Source organism: Hydractinia symbiolongicarpus, chromosome 1 (assembly GCF_029227915.1).
Source record: "Hydractinia symbiolongicarpus strain clone_291-10 chromosome 1, HSymV2.1, whole genome shotgun sequence".
Classification (NCBI taxonomy): domain Eukaryota; kingdom Metazoa; phylum Cnidaria; class Hydrozoa; order Anthoathecata; family Hydractiniidae; genus Hydractinia; species Hydractinia symbiolongicarpus.
Window position 1 is genome coordinate 30,527,052 of NC_079875.1, and position 19,706 is coordinate 30,546,757.

Consider the following 19,706-nt stretch of genomic DNA (forward strand, 5'->3'; position numbering starts at 1 on the left):
GAATTTTACAACTAAAATATATAGAACCTAAGACGAGGTTGTCGACCTTAAATGACAATTATCTTGTATCAACACGAAGAATCGCGAATATATGAGACATTTGTCTCTTTTAAATGCCTCGTTTATCAATTATACGGCTAAAATACAAAGAACCTGAGACGAGGTTGTCGACCCTAAGTGACAATTATCCTGTATCAAAACGAAAAATAGCAAATACATGGCACTGGTCACTTTGAAATGCCTCGTTTATCAATTTTACGGCTAAAATACATAAAAACTGGGACGAGGTTGTCGACCCTAAATGACAATTACCTTGTATGAATACGAAAAATAGCGAATATATAACACTCGTCTCTTTGAAATGCCTCGTTTGTCAACTTTACATCTAAAATATATAAAAACTGAGACGAGGTTGTCGACCTTAAATGACAATTATCTTGTATCAAGAGGAAGAATCGCAAATATATGACACATTTGTCTCTTTTAAATCCCTCGTTTACTAATTTTACGACTAAAATATATAGAACCTGAGATGAGGTTGTCGACTCTAAATGACAATTATCTTGTACGAACACCAAAAATAGCAAATACATGACACTCGTCACTTTAAAATGCCTCGTTTATCAATTTTACAATTAAATATATTGAACCTGAGACGAGATTTTCGTCCCTAAATGACAATTATCTTGTATCAACATGAAAAATCGCAAATACATGACACTCGTCACTATTAAATGCCTCGTTTATCAACTTTACGGCTAAAATACATAAAAACTGGGACGAGGTTGTCGACCCTAAATGACAATTATCTTGTATCAATACGAAAAGTCGCAAATACATGTCACTTTGAAATGCCTCGTTTATCAATTTTACGAATAAATATATAGAACCTGAGACGTTGTTGACCCCAAATGACAATTATCTTGTATCAATACGAAAAATCGCAAATACATGTCTCTTTGAAATGCCTCCTTACGCAATTTTACAACTAAAATATACAGAACCTGAGACGAGGTTGTCGACCTTAAATGACAATTATCTTGTATCAAGAGGAAGAATCGCAAATATATGAGACATTTGTCTCTTTTAAATGCCTCGTTTATCAATTATACGGCTAAAATACAAAGAACCTGAGACGAGGTTGTCGACCCTAAATGACAATTATCTTGTATCAATACGAAAAATGGCAAATACATGACACTCGTCACTTTGAAATGCTCGTTTATTAATTTTACGGTTAAAATATATAGGACCTGAGACGAGGTTGTCGACCCTAAATGACAATTATCTTGTATCAATACGAAAAATAGCAAATACATGACACTCATCACTTTGAAATACCTTGTTTATCAATTTTACGGCTAAAATATATAGAAACTGGGACGAGCTTGTCATCCCTAAGGTGCCATTATCTTGTATCAATACGAAAAATAGCAAATACATGTCTCTTTGAAATGCCTCCTTACGCAATTTTACAACTAAAATATACAGAACCTGAGACGAGGTTGTCGACCTTAAATGGCAATTATCTTGTATCAAGAGGAAGAATCGCAAATATATGAGACATTTGTCTCTTTTAAATGCCTCGTTTATCAATTATACGGCTAAAATACAAAGAACCTGAGACGAGGTTCTCGACCCTAAGTGACAATTATCCTGTATCAATACGAAAAATAGCAAATACATGGCACTGGTCACTTTGAAATGCCTCGTTTATTAATTTTACGGTTAAAATACATAAAAACTGGGACAAGGTTGTCGACCCTAAGTGACAATTATCCTGTATCAAAACGAAAAATAGCAAATACATGGCACTCGTCACTTTGAAATGCCTCGTTTATTAATTTTACGGTTAAAATACATAAAAACTGGGACGAGGTTGTCGACCCTAAATGACAATTATCTTGTATCAATACGAAAAATAGCAAATATATCAGACATTTGTCTCTTTTAAATGCCTCGTTTATCAATTTTAGGACTAAACTATATGGAACCTGAGACGAGATTGTCGTCCCTAAATGACAATTTTCCTGTATCAATACGAAAAATCGCAAATACAAGTCTCTTTGAAATGCCTCTTTAAGAAGTTTATAACTAAAATATATAGAACCTGAGACGAGGTAGTCGACCCTAAGTGACAATTACCTTGTATCAACACGAAGAATCGCAAATATATGAGACATTTGTCTCTTTTCAATGCCTCGTTTATCAATTATACGGCTAAAATACAAAGAACCTAAGACGAGGTTGTCGACCTTAAATGACAATTCTCTTGTATCAACACGAAGAATCGCAAATATATGAGACATTTGTCTCTTTTAAATGCCTCGTTCAACAATTTCACGACAAAAATATATAGAACCTGCGACGAGGTTGTCGACCCTAAATGACAATTAGCTTGTATCAACACGAAGAATCGCAAATACATGAGACATTTGTCTCTTTTAAATGCCTCATTTATAAATTATACGGCTAAAATACAAAGAACCTGAGACGAGGTTGTCGACCCTAAGTGACAATTATCCTGTATCAATACCAAAAATAGCAAATACATGGCACTGGTCACTTTGAAATGCCTTGTTTATCAATTTTACGGCTAAAATACATAAAAACTGGGACGAGGTTGTCGACCCTAAATGACAATTATCTTGTATCAATACGAAAAATAGCAAATATATCAGACATTTGTCTCTTTTAAATGCCTCGTTTATCAATTTTAGGACTAAACTATATGGAACCTGAGACGAGATTGTCGTCCCTAAATGACAATTTTCTTGTATCAATACGAAAAATCGCAAATACAAGTCTCTTTGAAATGCCTCTTTAAGAAGTTTATAACTAAAATATATAGAACCTGAGACGAGGTAGTCGACCCTAAGTGACAATTACCTTGTATCAACACGAAGAATCGCAAATATATGAGACAATTGTCTCTTTTCAATGCCTCGTTTATCAATTATACGGCTAAAATACAAAGAACCTGAGACGAGGTTGTCGACCCTAAGTGACAATTATCCTGTATCAAAACGAAAAATAGCAAATACATGTCTCTTTGAAATGCCTCCTTAAGAATTTTACAACTAAAATATATAGAACCTAAGACGAAGTTGTCGACCTTAAATGACAATTATCTTGTATCAACACGAAGAATCGCAAATATATGAGACATTTGTCTCTTTTAAATGCCTCGTTTATCAATTATACGGCTAAAATACAAAGAACCTGAGACGAGGTTGTCGACCCTAAGTGACAATTATCCTGTATCAAAACGAAAAATAGCAAATACATGGCACTGGTCACTTTGAAATGCCTCGTTTATCAATTTTACGGCTAAAATACATAAAAACTGGGACGAGGTTGTCGACCCTAAATGACAATTACCTTGTATGAATACGAAAAATAGCGAATATATAACACTCGTCTCTTTGAAATGCCTCGTTTGTCAACTTTACATCTAAAATATATAAAAACTGAGACGAGGTTGTCGACCTTAAATGACAATTATCTTGTATCAAGAGGAAGAATCGCATATATATGACACATTTGTCTCTTTTAAATGCCTCGTTTACTAATTTTACGACTAAAATATATAGAATCTGAGATGAGGTTGTCGACTCTAAATGACAATTATCTTGTACGAACACCAAAAATAGCAAATACATGACACTCGTCACTTTAAAATGCCTCGTTTATCAATTTTACAACTAAAATATATTGAACCTGAGACGAGATTTTCGTCCCTAAATGACAATTATCTTGTATCAACATGAAAAATCGCAAATACATGACACTCGTCACTATTAAATGCCTCGTTTATCAATTTTACGGCTAAAATATGTAGAACCTGAGACAAGGTTGTCGACCCTAAGTGACAATTATCCTTTATCAATACGAAATATCGCAAATATATAACGCTCATCACTTTGAAATACCTTGTTTATCAATTTTACGGCTAAAATATATAGAAACTGGGACGAGCTTGTCATCCCTAAGGTACAATTATCTTGTATCAATACGAAAAATAGCAAATACATGTCTCTTTGAAATGCCTCCTTACGCAATTTAACAACTAAAATATACAGAACCTGAGACGAGGTTGTCGACCTTAAATGACAATTATCTTGTATCAAGACGAAGAATCGCAAATATATGAGACATTTGTCTCTTTTAAATGCCTCGTTTATCAATTATACGGCTAAAATACAAAGAACCTGAGACGAGGTTGTCGACCCTAAGTGACAATTATCCTGTATCAACACGAAAAATAGCAAATACATGGCACTGGTCACTTTGAAATGCCTTGTTTATCAATTTTACGGCTAAAATACATAAAAACTGGGACGAGGTTGTCGACCCTAAATGACAATTATCTTGTATCAATACGAAAAATAGCAAATATATCAGACATTTGTCTCTTTTAAATGCCTCGTTTATCAATTTTAGGACTGAACTATATGGAACCTGAGACCAGATTGTCGTCCCTAAATGACAATTTTCCTGTATCAATACGAAAAATCGCAAATACAAGTCTCTTTGAAATGCCTCTTTAAGAAGATTATAACTAAAATATATAGAACCTGAGACGAGGTAGTCGACCCTAAGTGACAATTACCTTGTATCAACACGAAGAATCGCAAATATATGAGACATTTGTCTCTTTTCAATGCCTCGTTTATCAATTATACGGCTAAAATACAAAGAACCTGAGACGAGGTTGTCGACCCTAAGTGACAATTATCCTGTATCAATACGAAAAATAGCAAATACATGTCTCTTTGAAATGCTTCCTTAAGAATTTTACAACTAAAATATATAGAACCTAAGACGAGGTTGTCGACCTTAAATGACAATTATCTTGTATCAACACGAAGAATCGCGAATATATGAGACATTTGTCTCTTTTAAATGCCTCGTTTATCAATTATACGGCTAAAATACAAAGAACCTGAGACGAGGTTGTCGACCCTAAGTGACAATTATCCTGTATCAAAACGAAAAATAGCAAATACATGGCACTGGTCACTTTGAAATGCCTCGTTTATCAATTTTACGGCTAAAATACATAAAAACTGGGACGAGGTTGTCGACCCTAAATGACAATTACCTTGTATGAATACGAAAAATAGCGAATATATAACACTCGTCTCTTTGAAATGCCTCGTTTGTCAACTTTACATCTAAAATATATAAAAACTGAGACGAGGTTGTCGACCTTAAATGACAATTATCTTGTATCAAGAGGAAGAATCGCAAATATATGACACATTTGTCTCTTTTAAATCCCTCGTTTACTAATTTTACGACTAAAATATATAGAACCTGAGATGAGGTTGTCGACTCTAAATGACAATTATCTTGTACGAACACCAAAAATAGCAAATACATGACACTCGTCACTTTAAAATGCCTCGTTTATCAATTTTACAATTAAATATATTGAACCTGAGACGAGATTTTCGTCCCTAAATGACAATTATCTTGTATCAACATGAAAAATCGCAAATACATGACACTCGTCACTATTAAATGCCTCGTTTATCAACTTTACGGCTAAAATACATAAAAACTGGGACGAGGTTGTCGACCCTAAATGACAATTATCTTGTATCAATACGAAAAGTCGCAAATACATGTCACTTTGAAATGCCTCGTTTATCAATTTTACGAATAAATATATAGAACCTGAGACGTTGTTGACCCCAAATGACAATTATCTTGTATCAATACGAAAAATCGCAAATACATGTCTCTTTGAAATGCCTCCTTACGCAATTTTACAACTAAAATATACAGAACCTGAGACGAGGTTGTCGACCTTAAATGACAATTATCTTGTATCAAGAGGAAGAATCGCAAATATATGAGACATTTGTCTCTTTTAAATGCCTCGTTTATCAATTATACGGCTAAAATACAAAGAACCTGAGACGAGGTTGTCGACCCTAAATGACAATTATCTTGTATCAATACGAAAAATGGCAAATACATGACACTCGTCACTTTGAAATGCTCGTTTATTAATTTTACGGTTAAAATATATAGGACCTGAGACGAGGTTGTCGACCCTAAATGACAATTATCTTGTATCAATACGAAAAATAGCAAATACATGACACTCATCACTTTGAAATACCTTGTTTATCAATTTTACGGCTAAAATATATAGAAACTGGGACGAGCTTGTCATCCCTAAGGTGCCATTATCTTGTATCAATACGAAAAATAGCAAATACATGTCTCTTTGAAATGCCTCCTTACGCAATTTTACAACTAAAATATACAGAACCTGAGACGAGGTTGTCGACCTTAAATGGCAATTATCTTGTATCAAGAGGAAGAATCGCAAATATATGAGACATTTGTCTCTTTTAAATGCCTCGTTTATCAATTATACGGCTAAAATACAAAGAACCTGAGACGAGGTTCTCGACCCTAAGTGACAATTATCCTGTATCAATACGAAAAATAGCAAATACATGGCACTGGTCACTTTGAAATGCCTCGTTTATTAATTTTACGGTTAAAATACATAAAAACTGGGACAAGGTTGTCGACCCTAAGTGACAATTATCCTGTATCAAAACGAAAAATAGCAAATACATGGCACTCGTCACTTTGAAATGCCTCGTTTATTAATTTTACGGTTAAAATACATAAAAACTGGGACGAGGTTGTCGACCCTAAATGACAATTATCTTGTATCAATACGAAAAATAGCAAATATATCAGACATTTGTCTCTTTTAAATGCCTCGTTTATCAATTTTAGGACTAAACTATATGGAACCTGAGACGAGATTGTCGTCCCTAAATGACAATTTTCCTGTATCAATACGAAAAATCGCAAATACAAGTCTCTTTGAAATGCCTCTTTAAGAAGTTTATAACTAAAATATATAGAACCTGAGACGAGGTAGTCGACCCTAAGTGACAATTACCTTGTATCAACACGAAGAATCGCAAATATATGAGACATTTGTCTCTTTTCAATGCCTCGTTTATCAATTATACGGCTAAAATACAAAGAACCTAAGACGAGGTTGTCGACCTTAAATGACAATTCTCTTGTATCAACACGAAGAATCGCAAATATATGAGACATTTGTCTCTTTTAAATGCCTCGTTCAACAATTTCACGACAAAAATATATAGAACCTGCGACGAGGTTGTCGACCCTAAATGACAATTAGCTTGTATCAACACGAAGAATCGCAAATACATGAGACATTTGTCTCTTTTAAATGCCTCATTTATAAATTATACGGCTAAAATACAAAGAACCTGAGACGAGGTTGTCGACCCTAAGTGACAATTATCCTGTATCAATACCAAAAATAGCAAATACATGGCACTGGTCACTTTGAAATGCCTTGTTTATCAATTTTACGGCTAAAATACATAAAAACTGGGACGAGGTTGTCGACCCTAAATGACAATTATCTTGTATCAATACGAAAAATAGCAAATATATCAGACATTTGTCTCTTTTAAATGCCTCGTTTATCAATTTTAGGACTAAACTATATGGAACCTGAGACGAGATTGTCGTCCCTAAATGACAATTTTCTTGTATCAATACGAAAAATCGCAAATACAAGTCTCTTTGAAATGCCTCTTTAAGAAGTTTATAACTAAAATATATAGAACCTGAGACGAGGTAGTCGACCCTAAGTGACAATTACCTTGTATCAACACGAAGAATCGCAAATATATGAGACAATTGTCTCTTTTCAATGCCTCGTTTATCAATTATACGGCTAAAATACAAAGAACCTGAGACGAGGTTGTCGACCCTAAGTGACAATTATCCTGTATCAAAACGAAAAATAGCAAATACATGTCTCTTTGAAATGCCTCCTTAAGAATTTTACAACTAAAATATATAGAACCTAAGACGAAGTTGTCGACCTTAAATGACAATTATCTTGTATCAACACGAAGAATCGCAAATATATGAGACATTTGTCTCTTTTAAATGCCTCGTTTATCAATTATACGGCTAAAATACAAAGAACCTGAGACGAGGTTGTCGACCCTAAGTGACAATTATCCTGTATCAAAACGAAAAATAGCAAATACATGGCACTGGTCACTTTGAAATGCCTCGTTTATCAATTTTACGGCTAAAATACATAAAAACTGGGACGAGGTTGTCGACCCTAAATGACAATTACCTTGTATGAATACGAAAAATAGCGAATATATAACACTCGTCTCTTTGAAATGCCTCGTTTGTCAACTTTACATCTAAAATATATAAAAACTGAGACGAGGTTGTCGACCTTAAATGACAATTATCTTGTATCAAGAGGAAGAATCGCAAATATATGACACATTTGTCTCTTTTAAATGCCTCGTTTACTAATTTTACGACTAAAATATATAGAACCTGAGATGAGGTTGTCGACTCTAAATGACAATTATCTTGTACGAACACCAAAAATAGCAAATACATGACACTCGTCACTTTAAAATGCCTCGTTTATCAATTTTACAACTAAAATATATTGAACCTGAGACGAGATTTTCGTCCCTAAATGACAATTATCTTGTATCAACATGAAAAATCGCAAATACATGACACTCGTCACTATTAAATGCCTCGTTTATCAATTTTACAGCTAAAATATGTAGAACCTGAGACAAGGTTGTCGACCCTAAGTGACAATTATCCTTTATCAATACGAAATATCGCAAATATATAACGCTCATCACTTTGAAATACCTTGTTTATCAATTTTACGGCTAAAATATATAGAAACTGGGACGAGCTTGTCATCCCTAAGGTACAATTATCTTGTATCAATACGAAAAATAGCAAATACATGTCTCTTTGAAATGCCTCCTTACGCAATTTAACAACTAAAATATACAGAACCTGAGACGAGGTTGTCGACCTTAAATGACAATTATCTTGTATCAAGACGAAGAATCGCAAATATATAAGACATTTGTCTCTTTTAAATGCCTCGTTTATCAATTATACGGCTAAAATACAAAGAACCTGAGACGAGGTTGTCGACCCTAAGTGACAATTATCCTGTATCAACACGAAAAATAGCAAATACATGGCACTGGTCACTTTGAAATGCCTCGTTTATCAATTTTACGGCTAAAATACATAAAAACTGGGACGAGGTTGTCGACCCTAAATGACAATTACCTTGTATGAATATGAAAAATGTCAAGTATATCAGACATTTGTCTCTTTTAAATGCCTCGTTTATTAATTTTACGGCTAAAATATATGAAAACTGAGATTTGTTGACCCTAAAGTACAATTATCTTGCATCAATACGAAAAGTCGCAAGTGCATGTCACTTTGAAATGCCTCGTTTATCAATTTTACGAATAAATATATAGAACCTCAGACGTTGTTGACCCCAAATGAAAATTATCTTGTATCAATACGAAAAATAGCAAATACATGTCTCTTTGAAATGCCTCCTTACGCAATTTTACAACTAAAATATACAGAACCTGAGACGAGGTTGTCGACCTTAAATGACAATTATCTTGTATCAAGAGGAAGAATCGCAAATATGAGACATTTGTCTCTTTTAAATGCCTCGTTTATCAATTATACGGCTAAAATACAAAGAACCTGAGACGAGGTTGTCGACCCTAAGTGACAATTATCCTGTATCAAAACGAAAAATAGCAAATGCATGGCACTCGTCACTTTGAAATGCCTCGTTTATTAATTTTACGGTTAAAATACATAAAAACTGGGCCGAGGTTGTCGACCCTAAATGACAATTATCTTGTATCAATACGAAAAATAGCAAATATATCAGACATTTGTCTCTTTTAAATGCCTCGTTTATCAATTTTAGGACTAAACTATATGGAACCTGAGACGAGATTGTCGTCCCTAAATGACAATTTTCCTGTATCAATACGAAAAATCGCAAATACAAGTCTCTTTGAAATGCCTCTTTAAGAAGTTTATAACTAAAATATATAGAACCTGGGACGGGGTAGTCGACCCTAAGTGACAATTACCTTGTATCAACACGAAGAATCGCAAATATATGAGACATTTGTCTCTTTTCAATGCCTCGTTTATCAATTATACGGCTAAAATACAAAGAACCTAAGACGAGGTTGTCGACCTTAAATGACAATTATCTTGTATCAACACGAAGAATCGCAAATATATGAGACATTTGTCTCTTTTAAATGCCTCGTTCAACAATTTCACGACAAAAATATATAGAACCTGCGACGAGGTTGTCGACCCTAAATGACAATTAGCTTGTATCAACACGAAGAATCGCAAATACATGAGACATTTGTCTCTTTTAAATGCCTCATTTATAAATTATACGGCTAAAATACAAAGAACCTGAGACGAGGTTGTCGACCCTAAGTGACAATTATCCTGTATCAAAACGAAAAATAGCAAATACATGGCACTGGTCACTTTGAAATGCCTTGTTTATCAATTTTACGGCTAAAATACATAAAAACTGGGACGAGGTTGTCGACCCTAAATGACAATTACCTTGTATGAATACGAAAAATAGCGAATATATAACACTCGTCTCTTTGAAATGCCTCGTTTGTCAACTTTACATCTAAAATATATAAAAACTGAGACGAGATTGTCGTCCCTAAATGACAATTTTCCTGTATCAATACGAAAAATCGCAAATACAAGTCTCTTTGAAATGCCTCTTTAAAAAGTTTATAACTAAAATATATAGAACCTGAGACGAGGTAGTCGACCCTAAGTGACAATTACCTTGTATCAACACGAAGAATTGCAAATATATGAGACATTTGTCTCTTTTCAATGCTTCGTTTATCAATTATACGGCTAAAATACAAAGAACCTGAGACGAGGTTGTCGACCCTAAGTGACAATTATCCTGTATCAATACGAAAAATAGCAAATACATGTCTCTTTGAAATGCCTCCTTAAGAATTTTACAACTAAAATATATAGAACCTAAGACGAGGTTGTCGACCTTAAATGACAATTATCTTGTATCAACACGAAGAATCGCAAATATATGAGACATTTGTCTCTTTTAAATGCCTCGTTTATCAATTATACGGCTAAAATACAAAGAACCTGAGACGAGATTGTCGACCCTAAGTGACAATTATCCTGTATCAAAACGAAAAATAGCAAATACATGGCACTGGTCACTTTGAAATGCCTCGTTTATCAATTTTACGGCTAAAATACATAAAAACTGGGACGAGGTTGTCGACCCTAAATGACAATTACCTTGTATGAATACGAAAAATAGCGAATATATAACACTCGTCTCTTTGAAATGCCTCGTTTGTCAACTTTACATCTAAAATATATAAAAACTGAGACGAGATTGTCGTCCCTAAATGACAATTTTCCTGTATCAATACGAAAAATCGCAAATACAAGTCTCTTTGAAATGCCTCTTTAAGAAGTTTATAACTAAAATATATAGAACCTGAGACGAGGTAGTCGACCCTAAGTGACAATTACCTTGTATCAACACGAAGAATCGCAAATATATGAGACATTTGTCTCTTTTCAATGCCTCGTTTATCAATTATACGGCTAAAATACAAAGAACCTGAGACGAGGTTGTCGACCCTAAGTGACAATTATCCTGTATCAATACGAAAAATAGCAAATACATGTCTCTTTGAAATGCCTCCTTAAGAATTTTACAACTAAAATATATAGAACCTAAGACGAGGTTGTCGACCTTAAATGACAATTATCTTGTATCAACACGAAGAATCGCAAATATATGAGACATTTGTCTCTTTTAAATGCCTCATTTATAAATTATACGGCTAAAATACAAAGAACCTGAGACGAGGTTGTCGACCTTAAATGACAATTATCTTGTATCAAGAGGAAGAATCGCAAATATATGACACATTTGTCTCTTTTAAATGCCTCGTTTACTAATTTTACGACTAAAATATATAGAACCTGAGATGAGGTTGTCGACTCTAAATGACAATTATCTTGTACGAACACCAAAAATAGCAAATACATGACACTCGTCACTTTAAAATGCCTCGTTTATCAATTTTACAACTAAAATATATTGAACCTGAGACGAGATTTTCGTCCCTAAAGGACAATTATCTTGTATCAACATGAAAAATCGCAAATACATGACACTCGTCACTATTAAATGCCTCGTTTATCAATTTTACGGCTAAAATATGTAGAACCTGAGACAAGGTTGTCGACCCTAAGTGACAATTATCCTTTATCAATACGAAATATCGCAAATATATAACGCTCATCACTTTGAAATACCTTGTTTATCAATTTTACGGCTAAAATATATAGAAACTGGGACGAGCTTGTCATCCCTAAGGTACAATTATCTTGTATCAATACGAAAAATAGCAAATACATGTCTCTTTGAAATGCCTCCTTACGCAATTTAACAACTAAAATATACAGAACCTGAGACGAGGTTGTCGACCTTAAATGACAATTATCTTGTATCAAGACGAGGAATCGCAAATATATGAGACATTTGTCTCTTTTAAATGCCTCGTTTATCAATTATACGGCTGAAATACAAAGAACCTGAGACGAGGTTGTCGACCCTAAGTGACAATTATCCTGTATCAACACGAAAAATAGCAAATACATGGCACTGGTCACTTTGAAATGCCTTGTTTATCAATTTTACGGCTAAAACACATAAAAACTGGGACGAGGTTGTCGACCCTAAATGACAATTATCTTGTATCAATACGAAAAATAGCAAATAAATCAGACATTTGTTTCTTTTAAATGCCTCGTTTATCAATTTTAGGACTAAACTATATGGAACCTGAGACGAGATTGTCGTCCCTAAATGACAATTTTCCTGTATCAATACGAAAAATCGCAAATACAAGTCTCTTTGAAATGCCTCTTTAAGAAGATTATAACTAAAATATATAGAACCTGAGACGAGGTAGTCGACCCTAAGTGACAATTATCTTGTATCAACACGAAGAATCGCAAATATATCAGACATTTGTCTCTTTTCAATGCCTCGTTTATCAATTATACGGCTAAAATACAAAGAACCTGAGACGAGGTTGTCGACCCTAAGTGACAATTATCCTGTATCAATACGAAAAATAGCAAATACATGTCTCTTTGAAATGCCTCCTTAAGAATTTTACAACTAAAATATATAGAACCTAAGACGAGGTTGTCGACCTTAAATGACAATTATCTTGTATCAACACGAAGAATCGCAAATATATGAGACATTTGTCTCTTTTAAATGCCTCGTTTATCAATTATACGGCTAAAATACAAAGAACCTGAGACGAGGTTGTCGACCCTAAGTGACAATTATCCTGTATCAACACGAAAAATAGCAAATACATGGCACTGGTCACTTTGAAATGCCTCGTTTATCAATTTTACGGCTAAAATACATAAAAACTGGGACGAGGTTGTCGACCCTAAATGACAATTACCTTGTATGAATATGAAAAATGGCAAGTATATCAGACATTTGTCTCTTTTAAATGCCTCGTTTATTAATTTTACGGCTAAAATATATAGAAACTGAGACTTGTTGACCCTAAAGTACAATTATCTTGCATCAATACGAAAAGTCGCAAGTACATGTCACTTTGAAATGCCTCGTTTATCAATTTTACGAATAAATATGTAGAACCTGAGACGTTGTTGACCCCAAATGAAAATTATCTTGTATCAATACGAAAAATAGCAAATACATGACACTCGTCACTTTGAAATGCCCCGTTTATCAATTTTACGACTAAAATATATGGAACCTGAGACAAGATTGTCGTCCCTAAATGACAATTATCTTGTATCAATATGAAAAATCGCAAATATATGAGACATTTGTCTCTTTTAAATGCCTCGTTTATCAATTATACGGCTAAAACACAAAAAACCTGAGACGAGGTTGTCGACCCTAAGTGACAATTATCCTGTATCAATACCAAAATTAGCAAATACATGGCACTGGTCACTTTGAAATGCCTTGTTTATCATTTTTACGGCTAAAATACATAAAAACTGGGACGAGGTTGTCGACCCTAAATGACAATTATCTTGTATCAATACGAAAAATAGCAAATATATCAGACATTTGTCTCTTTTAAATGCCTCGTTTATCAATTTTAGGACTAAACTATATGGAACCTGAGACGAGATTGTCGTCCCTAAATGACAATTTTCCTGTATCAATACGAAAAATCGCAAATACAAGTCTCTTTGAAATGCCTCTTTAAGAAGTTTATAACTAAAATATATAGAACCTGAGACGAGGTAGTCGACCCTAAGTGACAATTACCTTGTATCAACACGAAGAATCGCAAATATATGAGACATTTGTCTCTTTTCAATGCCTCGTTTATCAATTATACGGCTAAAATACAAAGAACCTGAGACGAGGTTGTCGACCCTAAGTGACAATTATCCTGTATCAATACGAAAAATAGCAAATATATCAGACATTTGTCTCTTTTAAATGCCTCGTTTATCAATTTTACGAAAAAACTATATGGAACCTGAGACGAGATTGTCGTCCCTAAATGACAATTATCCTGTATCAATACGAAAAATCGCAAATACATGTCTCTTTGAAATGCCTCCTTAAGAATTTTACAACTAAAATATATAGAACCTAAGACGACGTTGTCGACCCTAAATGACAATTATCTTGTATCAACACGAAGAATCGCAAATATATGAGACATTTGTCTCTTTTAAATGCCTCGTTTATCAATTTTACGACTAAACTATATGGAACCTGAGACGAGATTGTCGTCCCTAAATGACAATTATCCTGTATCAAAACGAAAAATCGCAAATACATGTCTCTTTGAAATGCCTCCTTAAGAATTTTACAACTAAAATATATAGAACCTAAGACGAGGTTGTCGACCATAAGTGACAATTATCTTGTATCAACACGAAGAATCGCAAATATATGAGACATTTGTCTCTTTTAAATGCCTCGTTTATCAATTATACAGCTAAAATACAAAGAACCTAAGACGAGGTTGTCGACCCTAAATGACAATTATCTTGTATCAACACGAAGAATCGCAAATATATAAGACATTTGTCTCCTTTAAATGCCTCGTTTATCAATTATACGGCTAAAATACAAAGAACCTGAGACGAGGTTGTCGACCCTAAGTGACAATTATCCTGTATCAATACGAAAAATAGCAAATACATGGCACTGGTCACTTTGAAATGCTTCGTTTATCAACTTTACGGTTAAAATACATAAAAACTGGGACGAGGTTGTCGACCCTAAATGACAATTATCTTGTATCAATACGAAAAATAGGAAATATATCAGACATTTGTCTCTTTTAAATGCCTCGTTTATCAATTTTACGACTAAACTATATGGAACCTGAGACGAGATTGTCGTCCCTAAATGACAATTATCCTGTATCAATACGAAAAATCGCAAATACATGTCTCTTTCAAATGCCTCCTTAAGAATTTTACAACTAAAATATATAGAACCTAAGACGAGGTTGTCGACCCTAAATGACAATTATCTTGTATCAAGAGGAAGAATCGCAAATATGAGACATTTGTCTCTTTTAAATGCCTTGTTTATCAATTTTACGGCATCAATACGAAAAATAGCAAATACATGGCACTGGTCACTTTGAAATGCCTCGTTTATCATTTTTACGGTTAAAATACATAAAAACTGGGACGAGGTTGTCGACCCTAAATGACAATTATCTTGTATCAATACGAAAAATAGCAAATATATCAGACATTTGTCTCTTTTAAATGCCTCGTTTATCAGTTTTACGAGTAAAATATACAGAACCTGAGACGAGGTTGTCGACCCTAAATGACAATTATCTTGTATTAACACGAAGAATCGCAAATATATGACACATTTGTCTCTTTTAAATACCTTGTTTATCAATTTTACGGCTAAAATATATAGAAACTGGGACGAGCTTGTCATCCCTAAGGTACAATTATCTTGTATCAATACGAAAAATCGCAAATACATGTCTCTTTGAAATGCCTCCTTAAGAATTTTACAACTAAAATATATAGAACCTAAGACGACGTTGTCGACCCTAAATGACAATTATCTTGTATCAACACGAAGAATCGCAAATATATGAGACATTTGTCTCTTTTAAATGCCTCGTTTATCAATTTTACGACTAAACTATATGGAACCTGAGACGAGATTGTCGTCCCTAAATGACAATTATCCTGTATCAAAACGAAAAATCGCAAATACATGTCTCTTTGAAATGCCTCCTTAAGAATTTTACAACTAAAATATATAGAACCTAAGACGAGGTTGTCGACCATAAGTGACAATTATCTTGTATCAACACGAAGAATCGCAAATATATGAGACATTTGTCTCTTTTAAATGCCTCGTTTATCAATTATACAGCTAAAATACAAAGAACCTAAGACGAGGTTGTCGACCCTAAATGACAATTATCTTGTATCAACACGAAGAATCGCAAATATATAAGACATTTGTCTCCTTTAAATGCCTCGTTTATCAATTATACGGCTAAAATACAAAGAACCTGAGACGAGGTTGTCGACCCTAAGTGACAATTATCCTGTATCAATACGAAAAATAGCAAATACATGGCACTGGTCACTTTGAAATGCTTCGTTTATCAACTTTACGGTTAAAATACATAAAAACTGGGACGAGGTTGTCGACCCTAAATGACAATTATCTTGTATCAATACGAAAAATAGGAAATATATCAGACATTTGTCTCTTTTAAATGCCTCGTTTATCAATTTTACGACTAAACTATATGGAACCTGAGACGAGATTGTCGTCCCTAAATGACAATTATCCTGTATCAATACGAAAAATCGCAAATACATGTCTCTTTCAAATGCCTCCTTAAGAATTTTACAACTAAAATATATAGAACCTAAGACGAGGTTGTCGACCCTAATTGACAATTATCTTGTATCAAGAGGAAGAATCGCAAATATGAGACATTTGTCTCTTTTAAATGCCTCGTTTATCAATTATACGGCTAAAATACAAAGAACCTGAGACGAGGTTGTCGACCCTAAGTGACAATTATCCTGTATCAATACGAAAAATAGCAAATACATGTCTCTTTGAAATGCCTCCTTAAGAATTTTACAACTAAAATATATAGAACCTAAGACGAGGTTGTCGACCCTAAATGACAATTATCTTGTATCAACACGAAGAATCGCAAATATATGAGACATTTCTCTCTTTTAAATGCCTCGTTTATCAATTATACGACTAAACTATATGGAACCTGAGACGAGATTGAAGTCCCTAAATGACAATTATCCTGTATCAATACGAAAAATCGCAAATACATGTCTCTTTGAAATGACTCCTTAAGAATTTTACAACTAAAATATATAGAACCTAAGACGAGGTTGTCGACCCTAAGTGACAATTATCTTGTATCAACACGAAGAATCGCAAATATATGAGACATTTGTCTCTTTTAAATGCCTCGTTTATCAATTATACGGCTAAAATACAAAGAACCTGAGACGAGGTTGTCGACCCTAAGTGACAATTATCCTGTATCAATACGAAAAATAGCAAATACATGGCACTGGTCACTTTGAAATGCCTCGTTTATCATTTTTACGGTTAAAATACATAAAAACTGGGACGAGGTTGTCGACCCTAAATGACAATTATCTTGTATCAATACGAAAAATAGCAAATATATCAGACATTTGTCTCTTTTAAATGCCTCGTTTATCAGTTTTACGAGTAAAATATACAGAACCTGAGACGAGGTTGTCGACCCTAAATGACAATTATCTTGTATTAACACGAAGAATCGCAAATATATGACACATTTGTCTCTTTTAAATACCTTGTTTACCAAATTTACGGCTAAAATATATAGAAACTGGGACGAGCTTGTCATCCCTAAGGTACAATTATCTTGTATCAATACGAAAAATCGCAAATACATGTCTCTTTGAAATGCCTCCTTAAGAATTTTACAACTAAAATATATAGAACCTAAGACGAGGTTGTCGACCCTAAGTGACAATTATCTTGTATCAACACGAAGAATCGCAAATATATGAGACATTTGTCTCTTTTAAATGCCTCGTTTATCAATTATACGGCTAAAATACAAAGAACCTGAGACGAGGTTGTCGACCCTAAGTGACAATTATCCGGTATCAATACGAAAAATAGCAAATACATGGCACTGGTCACTTTGAAATGCCTCGTTTATCATTTTTACGGTTAAAATACATAAAAACTGGGACGAGGTTGTGGACACTAAATGACAATTATCTTGTATCAATACGAAAAATAGCAAATATATCAGACATTTGTCTCTTTTAAATGCCTCGTTTCTCAGTTTTACGAGTAAAATATACAGAACCTGAGACGAGGTTGCCGACCCTAAATGACAATTATCTTGTATTAACACGAAGAATCGCAAATATATGACACATTTGTCTCTTTTAAATACCTTGTTTATCAATTTTACGGCTAAAATATATAGAAACTGGGACGAGCTTGTCATCCCTAAGGTACAATTATCTTGTATCAATACGAAAAATAGCAAATACATGTCTCTTTGAAATGCTTCCTTACGCAATTTTACAACTAAAATATACAGAACCTGAGACGAGGTTGTCGACCTTAAATGACAATTATCTTGTATCAAGAGGAAGAATCGCAAATATGAGACATTTGTCTCTTTTAAATGCCTCGTTTATCAATTATACGGCTAAAATACAAAGAACCTGAGACGAGGTTGTCGACCCTAAGTGACAATTATCCTGTATCAAAACGAAAAATAGCAAATACATGGCACTGGTCACTTTGAAATGCCTCGTTTATCAATTTTACGGCTAAAATACATAAAAACTGGGACGAGGTTGTCGACCCTAAATGACAATTACCTTGTATGAATACGAAAAATGGCAAGTATATCAGACATTTGTCTCTTTTAAATGCCTCGTTTATTAATTTTGCGGCTAAAATATATAGAAACTGAGACTTGTTGACCCTAAAGTACAATTATCTTGTATCAATACGAAAAGTCGCAAGTACAAGTCACTTTGAAATGCCTCGTTTATCAATTTTACGAATAAATATATAGAACCTGAGACGTTGTTGACCCCAAATGAAAATTATCTTGTATCAATACGAAAATTAGCAAATACATGACACTCGTCACTTTGAAATGCCTCGTTTATCAATTTTACGACTAAAATATATGGAACCTGAGACAAGATTGTCGTCCCTAAATGACAATTATCTTGTATCAATATGAAAAATCGCAAATACATGTCACTTTGTAATGCCTCGTTCAACAATTTCACGACAAAAATATATAGAACCTGCGACGAGGTTGTCGACCCACGGCGGTAATATTCTTTCCATTTTCTCCCGTTTGCAGAAATTGCGTAACATATTTTTCTCCGAAAAACCGGTAATCGATTTTTTCTACAGGTTATTATTTTAAGCGACGAAAATTCATCGGTCCTGTAGCTTCTAAGTAATTGAATAGATAGTTACTTACGAGAAATAGGTGCACGTATGCTGTCTAAGTTATGCAGGGGTCAGATTACTGGCTTAGTTCCTCCAGTTACATTGTTCGTACCTTGGCAGATCATGCGTTACTTAGTCTGTCTTTGCAAAAATTATGGGGCAGAAGTAGAGTGTGTTCTGCCAAAAAGTAAAAATAAAAAAG